The following is a 12,398-nucleotide window of genomic DNA, read 5'->3' on the forward strand; positions in this document are numbered from 1 at the left end:
CCCCAAATATAGACAACTCATCAAATGCCCTACCAGAAAAGATAACACTCTGGATCACTGCTACACTACGGTCAGTAAAGCCTACCACGCAGTTCCTCGTGCAGCACTGGGTCACTCTGACCATGCCATGGTCCACCTGATTCCTGCGTACAGGCAGAAACTAAAACTCTGTAAACCCGCTGTGAGGATATCAAAACAGTGGACCGGTGAGGCCTTAGAGGACCTGCGGAAATCAGCGTGTTTGGACTTTACTGTCTGGGATATGTTCAGGTACACTTCCAATAGCCTGGATGAGCACACAGAGGCTGTAACGATCAGTTTCTGTGAAGACTGCTGTATTCCAACACGCACCAGGGTGCATTTTAACAACGATAAGCCCTGGTTTTCAGGCAAACTCAGAAGGTTGAGGGTGGAGAAAGAGAAAGCATTTAGGAGTGGGGATAGAGATCGATTCAAGGAGTCGAAAAACAGGTTTGAAAAAGCCGTGAAGGAGGCTAAACGACTTTATTCAGAGAGGCTGCAGCACCAGTTCTCTGTTGACGACTCCGCTTCTGTCTGGAGAGGGCTTAGGCAGATTACCAACTACAAGCCCAGAGCCCCCCACACCACTAATGACTCTCGCTTGGCTAACGACCTGAATGAATTTTACTGTAGATTCGACAGGCAATTGGACAGTCCTGTTCTACACCACTCTTCACCAGAGCTCCCTCCCCACACCACAGCGTTGGCTCTCTTCGTTCAAGAGAGTGAAGTAAACAGACTCTTCAAGAAGCAGACCCACGGAAATCAGCCGGGCCAGACTCCATCTCTCCAGCCACCCTTAAGCACTGTGCGGACCAGCTGTCTCCTGTGTTCACCACCATCTTCACCACCTCTCTGGAGACATGCCATGTACCAGCTTGTCTTAAGTCCTCCACCATCATCCCTGTGCCCAAAAAGCCAAGGCCTATAGGACATAATGACTACAGACCCGTCGCCTTGACCTCGGTGGTAATGAAGTCCTTTGAGCGGTTGGTGCTGGCCCTAGGGATGTCACGGTACCAAAATTCCAGTAGTTGGTACCGATACCATTAAAATGTCACGGTTCTCGGTACCAATTTCGGTACCACAGCAAAATCAGTTTGAACTATTTTATTTAACTATTTGAAAAAAAAAATATATTAAATTCAATTCAATCACTTTATTATTTATGATGGTAAATTTATGAAAGCATTGAAGGCTACATGCTGTTTAAACGAAAATATTGATGATAATGAGAAATATTGCTTATAAAAAAATCAAGTGAAAAATAAGCAACCTTCTACCACAGATTATTATTATTAGTAGTAGTATTTTTAATTAATGGAGACGTTGTTACATCTATTGTACAGTAGCCTAATATAATTATTTCTGTCAATATCTTTAAGTTAAACCAAACTTTTATTTTGACGGGTTGCCGTGAAGACCTTGAGTTTCTGTGTGTGTATGATATGACGATAGTTTTTCTCAAATGAAACGGTAAAATGCTCATGAAGTGACTCTCGGAGATGAATGGAATCATGAATCATGTCATCATATCGCGAGGCAGTGTGTGTGTGTGTGTGTGAGGTAACGTTAAATGAAACCGCGCGTCTGAACCATTCATTCACACAGAGACAAGCAGAACATGCAGGGTTCATATTATTTAAACAGTCGTTTTGCAGTTTAATATACACAGACACCACATCAGCAGCACCGTCGGTCGCCATGTCTCAGCGCTTTCATGAAGAGGACGCAACTTCACGCCCTTCGTGCATGCATGCGCGTCCAGAACCGGGTTTGACCGGGTATTCGGTACCACCGGGACTTGATACCGTGACGTTTACATTTTTTTAGTACCGACTTGGTACCGAAGTACCGAATATTTTGACAACACTAGCTGGCCCACCTCAAATCAATCACAGACTCTCTCCTGGATCCCCTGCAGTTTGCCTACAGAGCCAACAGGTCTGTGGACGACGCAATCAACATGGCTCTGCACTTCACCCTCCAGCACCTGGACTTTCCGGCAACCTATGCCAGGATCTTGTTTATGGACTTTAGTTCCGCCTTTAATAACACCATCCCTGCCCTGCTACAGGACAAGCTCACCAAGCTCAAAATACCGGATTCACCTGTAGGTGGATCACAGACTTTCTGTCTGACAGGAAGCAGTGCGTTAAGCTGGGGTCACAAGTCTCTGACCCCCAGTTTATCAGCACCGGCTCCCCTCAGGGCTGCGTCCTTTCTCCTCAGCTTTTCTCCCTATACACCAACAGCTGCACCTCCCGTCACCCATCCGTCAAACTCTTGAAGTTTGCGGATGACACCACCCTCATTGGGCTCATCTCTGATGGGGATGAGTCTGACTACAGGTGGGAAGTTGACAACCTGGTGTCCTGGTGTAGTCAGAACAATTTAGAGCTCAATGCTCTAAAGACAGTGAAGATGGTAGTGGACTTTAGAAGGAGTACAGCCCCACCTACCCCCATCAACCTGTGTGACTCCCCAGTAAACATTGTGGAGTCCTTCTGTTTCCTGGGCACTATCCTCTCCCAGAACCTAAAGTGGGAACTGAACATCAGCTCCCTCGCCAAGAAAGCACTACAGCGGATGTATTTCCTACGGCAACTGAAGAAATTCAAGCTCCCGAAGACAATGATGGTTCACTTTTATACAGCCATCATAGAGTCCATTCTTACCTCCTCCATCACCACCTGGCATGCTGCTGCCACGGCCAAGGATAAGAGCAGACTGCAGCGTATCATCCGCACTGCGGAGAAGGTGATTGGTTGCAATCTGCCTTCCCTCGAGGACTTGTACTCCTCAAGGGTGCTGAAATGAGCAAAGAGGATTGTGGCAGATCCCTCCCATCCTGGTAATTCCCTGTTTCAGCTACTCCCCTCTGGCAGAAGGCTGCGGTCCGTCAAGACCAGCACCTCACGTCATAAGAACAGTTTTTTCCCTTCTGCTACTGGCCTCCTTAACAAGGCCTGGAGCTCTCAGTGACACTGACTTTAAACTTGAACTTAATGCTATTTTTGCACTTTGGCATATTTGCACCATTCCTTTATTAGATACCCCATGTGGGCACATTTTTTGTGTTATTATAGCATGTACCTTATATGTTGTATGTTATATGTATGCACCTCCTGCCAAAGTAAATTCCTTGTCTGTAAACATTCAGGGCGAATAAACCCCCATTCTGATTCTGATTCTGATTCTGACATGTTATGTGGGCTAAAATTATGTTTTAAAATACATTTTCAGTATAATAATACTTGTTGGTGAAAAGCAGAAAGTTTTACTGGGAGAGTTTAGAGAGTTGGAACAAGAGTTTAGAGAGTTGGAACAAAAAACTTATGTTGCCACATTTTTTGATTACAGCAGTAGGAATCTCAAACCAGAATGGGGAGAGGAATCATTATTAATGAAAGATTGTAACCATCTAATTTTGATACCCAATGCATAATTTCATAATCACTGGCTGCATTCGAAAACTTAAAAATGCTGCCTTCGGAGGATGCATTCCAAGGTAGGAAGGCATCAAGGCAGGAAGGCATTCCAAGGTATCAAGGCACGTCCGAATTCAATGTTATCTTCTTGACTCCTGACTCCTGAGATACCTTCATCTGATTGATTTTTGAAGGCAGTAGAGATGTTTCCTTTGCTCCCTTTGATTTCCCACAATCATATGCGTTGAATCGTATTTCGGTGACAGTTGAGCTAGAAAAAGAAAGATGGCGTCTGAAAGTTGCGGTTGCTGGTCAGTTTGTGTGAAAATGTACATTTTTAACCAATGTTTTCCACTTCTGATGTAATTTTTAGTGAGAAATAAGTAATTAAATATTTGTTTAGCTATCACCAAAGCTCGCAAAGCTCTATTTTGCTGTAGATAATTAAACTGTTACGCTACCTCAGAAGTCAGTTTTGTGAGGTACCTTCGTGCGCAAATGCTCCCTGCAGGAGAAGGGTATAGCTGCAGATTTGAGATCCAAAATGAGGTGGGAGCTCCAACATAGGGCGTGGTTTCCTCCCATTGACAGACAGGTACATGACATGAATGCGTGATTCACGCCCAAATTTTGGAGATCTCCGGTCTGCAGCCAAGTTGGTATAGCTGCAGACCAGAGATCTCCAAAAAAGTTACCAGCCACATTGGCTGGTGATCAAAAAAGTTAATTTAGAACCCTGCATGTAACGTTAACACACAGACAGCTACAGGCTAGCACAACCCAAATCAAACCCGAGTGTGTGGTTTATTTGTGTTTTGTTTTTTATCCGCGGAGTTGCGGTCTTGTAAACATCGAAAGTATGACTGAAACTAATAGATTGGAGCCATTTTCTGGGTTGTTTTGTTGTATTACATTTAACTTATATGCGAATGTTGTACACCTCCCCATTACAAACTTTCAAGACTATCAATGTTATAAAATGACCAACTTCTAAAAACAAATGTATAGTTGTCTTTGTAAAGAATTGCTCGCTTATATATAATGCCGAAGTCATATTTCAATGTCTTTGGAAAACAAGAAAAAACACAAAATGACTTAAGCAATTATGCTATGAGGCTAACGATATGTAGCTTTGGAGCCGCTGCTGTGACACTGTCTACAAACGCTTCCAGTGTGAATACTCTCGCCTGCAGCTGCAGTGACGATGTAGTTACGCTGACGCGCTGCTCAAATGCCGCTCACGCTTGCATTGCGGTGTGAAACCTATGAGTGAAACGGCCGTAAGGCTGCATCGAAAGGTAACTTCGCGTCTACTGCCATGTTTGATCCATAGGTATAAACAAACAAACTGCTTCGGTGTGTCGCATAGACGCGTCATCGTCTTGCTGCTTCCTCCCCGTTCTGTGATTGGTTCCCTAAATGAGGCGAAAATTTGGTCCATGGTATCCATACTGCCTTTCAGCGTGAATAAAATCGCGCTGCGGGAAGGCAGTATGGGGAAACCCAGACTACCACCATAGGGCATTTCCAAAGCACATGCATATAAGAACCTACTATAGATTTGTTTCAAAGATGACAATAAGGATCAGATCTAACCTTCATTTTATACAATACATTTGGAGTAATGTATGCCCTATTAATAAGATTGCAGTGGATCATCTGATGTGCAAGGTGGATGCAGTAAAACACCTGGCTCATAACACATCCCAGCCAGGCTTGATTGTTACTTCCCTTTTCCAGTAGTAGCTGGAATATAGGTACATTGTTGTAACAGAATGGAATTATAGACCTTAGAGACTAAGCCACTGGAGGGGGTGTTAGTCCAGCCACTTTCTCAAAGGATGTGGTGATATATTTGTTCTGCCCATCTGGTCATGGTATATAATCGCAACCTAGTGGCCATTTTCAATATTGCAGTTTGTTATTTTCTGTACATACGCAGTGTTGATTTATTAGTTCGGCAACAGTTCAACGTGCAGCATCTATTTCAATTCGACGCACAAAGAATCTTTTTTTTTATATATATATATGATTTATTTATTGAATTTTTCACAACAGAGACAAACACTCAAAAAAAAACATCAATACAAAAACGCCAACACAAAGTCCCTCACCCCACTAACAGGTTTAGTACAGTATATAATATATTATAACAGAACTGTATGTAATAATACAGACATAGGCCAAAGTAAGCCTTAACTAGGTCTAGTAGGTAAAGTTGAGTAACCCAAAAACTTAGTAAATAAAATGTGCTGCCAGAATAACCAACACTGATAGTGCAGGGTGGGTGGTCAGGTCAGTCAGTCAATCGGGACTGCATCCAGCTGCATAGATTTAACATGCTCTAAAAAGGGTAACCAAATTCTTGTCCAAATGTCCAAGGGGAAAATAATCAGAATAATCATTGTTTGTGCGGACACGAGCCAAAGGAGAAGCATAAAGAAGTTTAATCCACGAGATAAATTTACAGCCAAATCCAAACCTTTTTAATGTATGGAATAAATAAGGCCACTCCACACGGTCAAATGCTTTCTCTGCGTCCATCGAAATAACAAACTCAGGGGTGGAAGATGTTGAGGGAGAGTACTATATATCAAATAGACGCCTGACATTGTGAAAAGAGTGCCTACCCTTGACAAACCCAGTTTGGTCTGTAGAAATGATTGAAGGCAAAAAAAAACTGATCTTCCCGGTCAGAAGTGACCGGACACCTAAAAATGAAACTTTCTTCCATCCCAGTAAAACCAATTTTTGTTCTATAATATTTTTTCTTTTTAATTTTGTATTTTGAGAGAATTTGAAGTTACTTATTAATATTTATGCAATATTTATGGTCCATTTTTGCCATTGAATTTTTTTTTTTTAATTTTTACAAATATTTCTTCAATTATTGCAGTATTTCAGGGCCCGTATTCATAAAGAATCTTAATGAAAAGAGTTGCTCCTAGTGACACAATTCTAAGAAAATTCTTAGAAATGTGGGCATTTACTCTTAAAATTAAAGAAAAATCCTAGTAAAGAAAAAAGTAATTCAGAAAGTATCTTAACCCTTAAAAGAGGTCTTAAGGTCAAAATGGTTAGGAGTACGGACGAGGACTTTTAAGAGGCTTTAAAGTTTCTTTAGCAGAGGAGAAAATGGCAGAAAGACGAAGAGGGAGAAGAAATGTGTTGCAGACAGTGGATGACAGTGAGTTAATAAGATGCTATAGATTGACACCCGGCTCGAATTTTCCTTTAAGGATGGCCTTGTGTTCATCCACTAACTGGGCTAACAGTAAACACTGTTCCTCTGTCCAGTCGGGCTTGCTCGGCCTTCTTGGTTTTGATTCCATGTTTGTTACATTAAAACCAACATTCAAACCACCACTTAAATAGACATGCCAGCAATCAGTGTAATTGGAAAGAGTGGAAAAATTTGTATCATTCTAAGCCAATCAAATACCTTATAGGAAATTAACAGCATGGTAAATAAAAAAAAAGGATTTATATACACATATATAATGTGTGTGTGTGTGTGTGTGTGTGTGTGTGTGTGTGTGTGTGTGTGTGTGTGTGTAAGAGAGAGAACGGTAAAATAGGAAAAATCACGCATGTAATTTCAAAGTGAAGGCTTAGAATAGACCCTATAGTTAAAATCTCTCTTTTTTTCCTTCTTGGACAACCAACCAAACACAGTCTTCAAAAGATTGTGTCATACATAGCAACGGGGTCAGCCCCGCCTCCTCACTAAGATGACAGTTTTTGTCTTTTCCTTACTCAGAGTTGCTCTCAGATCGGTCCCGAATCGCTCTTAAGCTAAGACTCCTACGTAAAAGTTTTTAAGCTAAATTAAGAGTTTTCTGAGAGGATTCTCAGAATCTTTATGAATACGGGCCCTGATTAGCTTAAGAGCGATTCGGGACCGATCTGAGATTTGTATTTTTGAGAGAATATTGTTTATGCATGTTTATTGATAAAACAAAAAATTAAAGTTTCTGAAATAAGGCCACAAAACACATACTAAATATGTCTCCACAAGACTAGAGTATTATAGAGTGGCCTAGAGTATTTGCTTCAAAATGATCTGAAAATCGTCCTTTCTAATCATTCACATAACACCAAAGATTGCTTTAAATTGTGAAAAACATTTTTTTTTTTTTGAAAGGCAATATGCGAATGGGCGTGAACGGCCCAACCCCCTCATGTATAATTAGGTGATTCTCACCTGAGAAGACAAAGATGCATTCATTTCATTCAGGTGTGTCACAAGAAAGAATGCAAGGAAAATATATATACATATATACTAACATACACACACACAGACATATATATATATATATATATATATATATAAATAATCAAAATATAAATGAAAGTCAAAAGCACATTTTTAGTCATACCTGGAAACAAATCCTGTTCAAATAGGTTATATGGGCCATTCAATAGAATTGGTTCAAAGTTAGAGTTGGAAACATCTTGAAAAGAAAATTGTCTTTTTCCATAAATCTCTTATAAAGTATTGTTTTTTAAAGTATGCCAATACATTTATTATACATATTTCAAAGTTAAGGATTCGTTATTTTGATATAGCCTAGCTGGAACAAACACTATAACAGTTGATAAGTTTATTTTTGACAAAACATACTATATATTTAACATATGAGCAGAAACTGCTAACAAAAGCTTATTTGATGTCTATTTGTTAAATAGACTCGAAAATGATGTTGGCATTAGTGGAATTGCATTAGCATGGTTTAAATCATACTTATCTGACCGTTATCAATTTGTAGCAATAAATGAAGAGATGTCTTATCGATCACAAGTTCAGTATGGCGTACCACAAGGCTCAGTACTGGGACCGTTGCTGTTCACTCTGTACATGCTACCATTAGGAGATATCATTAGGAAACATGGAATTAGTTTTCACTGTAATGCCAATGATACTCAGCTGTATATTTCTTCAAAACCTAACGAAACTTACCAATTCACAAAATTAACGGAATGCATAGCTGATATAAAAAATTGGATGACTAGTAATTTCCTACTACTAAATTCTGAAAAAACAGAGATTCTAATTATTGGACTAAAAACTTCCACACGTAATAACCTAGAATACTGTCTAACACTTGATGGCTGCTCTCTGTCAAGTCTTCGTCGTCGGTTAGGAACCTGGGTGTGCTCTTTGATACCAATCTTTCATTTGAAAGTCACGTGTCTAGTATCTGTAAAACTGCCTTTTTCCATCTTAAAAATATATATATAAATTACGCCATATGCTCTCATTAACAAATGCAGAACAATTAGTTAATGCGTTCATGACATCAAGACTAGATTATTGTAATGCTCTACTGGGTGGTTGCCCTGCACGCTTAATAAACAAACTACAGCTAGTTCAAACACAGCAGCTCGAGTTCTTACCAGAACCAGGAAATATGACCATATTAGCCTGGTTCTGTCAACACTGCATTGGCTGCCTATTAAACATCGTATACATTTTAAAATATTGTTGATTACTTACAAAGCACTAAATGGTTTAGCTCTGCAGTACTTGAGCGAGCTTTTAAAGCATTATAGTCAAGTCAAGTCATCTTCATTTATATAGCACTTTTAAAGGAGCTGTATGTAAGATTGTGGCCAAAACTAGTACTGCAATCACTTTCAAATTACTGTAGAGTGGTGTATCCCCTCCCCCTCCTCCCTGACTCGAGGTTGCCAGATCGGCTGCAGGATCCAGCAGGAACGTGACGAGCTGCAGCTGTGGTAACTAGAGCAGAGCTGGCAACCCGGATGCCGCAACACTACTGACTTCGTGATTGGTAGATAGGTGGAGGGTGGAGCATCAGACCAAAACACAACATGACAACATCAACATCAGTTGAGGGCTGCAGCTGCACTTTTTAAATGACAATATCCTGGCCAGACTACTGTTGTCAGTGATATAAGTATTTGAAATGTACATGATTTCTTAATGTCTAGTGACATTTCAGGGCCATTTTATGATTAATTGAAATAAATTTCTTACATACAGCTCCTTTAACAATGGATTGTTTCAAAGCAGCTTTACAGAGATAAACATATAATTTAAGGTAACAGAGATTGTTTTGGCTTTATAGCGGTTCTTGAATAATGTTATTTCCAGCTAAAGTTAGTTTTGATTGATTCACCTCCGTCGAAATGATCATTTGTTATTAAATTAGGGGCCGCTAAGACGACGCCGTTCTCTCTAAACAGACTTTAAACGCGAACCTGTGATTAACGCTGATGGCGTTCACATGCACATTAAGAATTGATTCTATAGTTATGTGCTTTTGAAAATATGTGCGCAGGTTTGTAATTCCATACAACCCATGCCTAAACAAACTACTTGTCTTGCCTATAAATTTTGATACAGAATTTTGTTTTATTTTATCACTTCGGGGTACGCGAACCGAAATTCGATTTGTCGATTTTAGTTCAGCTTTTAATACAGTGCAAAAGAATAAAACCATTTAATTAAGATAGTATTGACATTCATGTTTTTAAGCTTATTTAAAAGCACGCTTAAAAACATGAATGTCAATACCATCTTAATTGGTTTTATTCTTTTTTAACTGACAGGGCACAGCAAGTGAAGGTCAATGAGACACTATCAGAGATCAAATACTGTAACACAGGTGTTCCTCAGGGCTGTGTTGTTTCACCAATACTCTTCACATTGTACACAAATGATTGCAGGAATGTACACTCTAATAACCATATAATGAAATTTGCTGACGATACCGCGATCCTAAGCCTTTTGTACAAGAAAACGGACTCCTGTATGTATCAAAACTACTCGGTTACTCACGTAACCTCAGTTCCCTGAGTTAGGGAACGAGTATTGCGTAGCTATACGCAGTGGGGAAACTCCTTTTCCTCGATTTACTGAAGCCTTTATGTAAAGCGCATTTGCAGCTGCACAGCTAGAACATGAGCGTCTGGCTCGCTCATAGGCTGCGCTGCGGCAACTGCACATCCAATGGCGCGGGCGCCTCTGACGTGCGACCAATGAGATCACTCTGCGTCATACACGTCAGAGCCCGCCAAGGGGGCGTGACCTCAGTCTATAATAGTCCCCGAATTCGCCATTATAGCAGGTTTAACGACTGAAGCGACAACTTGCCATGTTACTATAGTGCGGCTGGCTACGTAATACTCGTTCCCTAACTCAGGGAACTGAGGTTACGTGAGTAACCAAGTAGTTCCCTTTCGAACGGTCACTTCGTATTGCGTAGCTATACGCAGTGGGGACGCTATGCAAAACGCCGCACTGAGTAACTGGCTGCCATTGCAACTCAGGCCCCTGAGCATACAGAACAAGCCATAACCGCATAATTATGTATAAATAGACAAGACACCGTCAGGTCTAAAATAGTACATTTCAGTTAGAAATAACCCAACATACTACACCAATGAACCCAGACACTGTCGGGGTTATTAGTATATGAACATATAACCAGTCAAGTGGGTTTATATATGAAATTATAACCGGCCAAAGCGGGTTTTATATATGTATGGAATATAACTGGCAAAGCGGGTTTTATATATGTCATATAACCGGCCAAAAGCGGGTTTTATATATATGTAAATATAACCGGCAACAGCGGGTTTATGCATGAAATACAACCGGCCAGTAGCGGGTTTTGTATATATATATATATATGTGAATGTGATAGTGCACAGTAATATATGACAAGACCGGCCACCGACGGGTCTTAATCATACCGAAGGCACCTTCGCCTGCAGGGAAGGCCCTTTCTTATTATAGAAACTTATAAATGTGGAAGGCGAGAACCAGCCGGCCGCATCACATATATCACTAATGGGCATGCCAGATGACCAAGCCCATGACGAGGCCATACCTCTGGTCGTATGGCCTTGATACCTATAGGGCAAACTTCACCCACTACGGTATAAGCCATAGAAATAGCATCCACTATCCATCTAGACAGTCTTTGCTTAGTGACTGGATCCCCCTTGGATCTACCACCAAAGCAGACAAAAAGCTGCTCTGATTGTCTAAAAGACACAGAACGCTCCCGATAGATTCTCAGCGCTCAGACAGGGCAGAGAAGATTAACCTCTCCATCCTCTGCAGAAGGAGGGAGGGCTGATAATGTCACCACCTGTGCTCTGAACCGTGTTGAGAGCACTTTAAGAACGTAACCATGTCTGGGCTTGAGGATGACTCTGGAGTCATCTGGACCCAACTCCAAACATGCAGGGCTCACAGAGAGCGCCTGCAGATCTCCCACTCGCTTGATAGATGCCAACGCCATAAGGAGAGCGGTCTTCAGCGAGAGGGTTTTTAGATCAACCGATTGGAGCGGTTCGAAAGGCAGACCTTTCAGAGCCCCCAGGACCGTGGAGAGGTCCCAAGGCGGCACAGACGGAGGTCTGGAGGGGTTCATTCTCCTCGCACCTTCCAGGAATCTTACGACCAAGTCGTTTCTTCCCAGTGACTGGCCAGCCGTAAGAACATGATGTGGTGCTATGGCTGCCACATACACTTTGAGCGAGGACGGGGAGTGACCCGCGTCCAGCAGCTCCTGTAAGAATGAGAGAACCACAGATATCTCACATGACTCTGGGTCAGCCTGATTTTTCGAGCACCAGCTGGAAAAACCTGACCATTTTGAAGCATACAGGCGCCGAGTCGACGGGGCCCTGGCTTCAGATATAGTACTTAAAACCTTCTCAGGAAGGTCCTTGGGTACCTGTTGAGGGGCCAAACATGGAGGGCCCATAAATCGGGTCTCGGATGCCACAATGTCCCGTTCGCCTGTGTGAGGAGGTCTTTCCTCAGTGGGACAGGCCATGGGATTGTGTCCGATAACTGAACCAGTTCCGGGAACCACGGTCTGGTTTTCCAGAGAGGGGCCACCAGAAGGACTGGGCACCCGCTCTCTCTGACCCGTTTGATGACTTGTGGAATCATCGAGACGGGGG

The sequence above is a fragment of the Rhinichthys klamathensis genome, unplaced genomic scaffold (assembly GCF_029890125.1).
Source record: "Rhinichthys klamathensis goyatoka isolate OS25496 unplaced genomic scaffold, OSU_Roscu_1.1 h1tg000040l_1, whole genome shotgun sequence".
Classification (NCBI taxonomy): Eukaryota; Metazoa; Chordata; class Actinopteri; order Cypriniformes; family Leuciscidae; genus Rhinichthys; species Rhinichthys klamathensis.